This window comes from Mus caroli, chromosome 14 (assembly GCF_900094665.2).
Source record: "Mus caroli chromosome 14, CAROLI_EIJ_v1.1, whole genome shotgun sequence".
Classification (NCBI taxonomy): Eukaryota; Metazoa; Chordata; class Mammalia; order Rodentia; family Muridae; genus Mus; species Mus caroli.
In genome coordinates, this window is record NC_034583.1 from 4,397,671 (window position 1) to 4,398,827 (window position 1,157).

General features: G+C 42.8%; 1 non-coding gene across 1 annotated transcript; it reads left to right on the plus strand.

Moving 5' to 3' along the window:
* The first annotated feature begins 656 nt into the window (after positions 1 to 656).
* LOC115029303 lies at positions 657 to 788 on the plus strand. The gene has a single exon (XR_003834877.1). It is a non-coding gene; the product is annotated as a small nucleolar RNA SNORA17 (small nucleolar RNA).
* Positions 789 to 1,157: the final 369 nt, after the last annotated feature.

Genomic DNA, 1,157 nt, shown 5'->3' on the forward strand with positions numbered 1-1,157 from the left:
GGCACAAGGATAATAAACGTCAAATATCCTATAAAAGAAAAAAATTACTTTGAACTAAGAACCTATGTACTCTGTGATCTAACCATTGCACAACCAGCTATTTACCTAGGAGAACAAAAACATAGCCAAAGAGAGATGCTTTGCACTAACTATACATGCTAACAAATTCTTAGTGCCAAGACTTGATATCCAATATGGTGGAATTAAGAGTTAGGGCATTTGGGTCATATCATAATGAATAGTATTAAGTGCCTTTATGAAAAAGGGGAGGGGGATCCCAAAGGGATAGACACAGTGGCACACACCTTTAATCTCAGCTCGTGGAAAACAGAAACAGGTTGATCTTTGAGAGTTCAATGCCAGCTTGTTCTATACGGATAGTTCCTCTCAATGATACATAGTGAGACCCTATCTGCATGAATGAAAATCCCAGGGAGCTCTCTTGCCATCCTTCCAACACATTAGAATATATGAAGGTGTCTGAACAGAGCCCTCACCAGATGCCACCCTGATCCTGGACTCCCAGCCTCCAAACAAGAAAAGAAATAATACTTGTTTTAGCCATTCTATTTATTGTATGTTTTCATTACAGCCATAACTAAGATAGACTTGTGCCCAGACATTTCTATGAGTTGTAGTCTCAAAAACTAAAAATGCCTACCTCTAGAAGTGTTGCAGGTATGAAAGCTGTGTCATATGTACCATAGTAGGTGTCAGAGAGGAGATGGGCTATATCTACATTCAGTGTTCTGACCTATGATCATCTGAATGTTTAGTGACCTAACATTTCCTGAAGAAAACAAGTCTGAGATGATCATCAGACATTCAGAGACCCCAGGAGCCACTAAGAGGAGCAAATAAGTGGTAGAGAAATGGAAAAGAAAAAGAAACAGAAGTATGTGGATACAATGAAGAGAGGCAGAACTAGAGCCTGGAGGGTAGTGAGGAACAATACTATGTAAGTAGCTGGTGATGCCACCTGGGACCATGGTGAGATCCTGGCCTGTGCTGCCACCCAGAACCACACCTGGGTCCATGGCCCTGCTACAGCAGAGGTCTGTTACCACCAAAAGGCTAGGGAAACATCCCTGGCCTTGGCTGCCACCTGGGGGCATGTTGTTATCTAAGGGCTGTTCAGGACTGGCCCCATCCCTCAC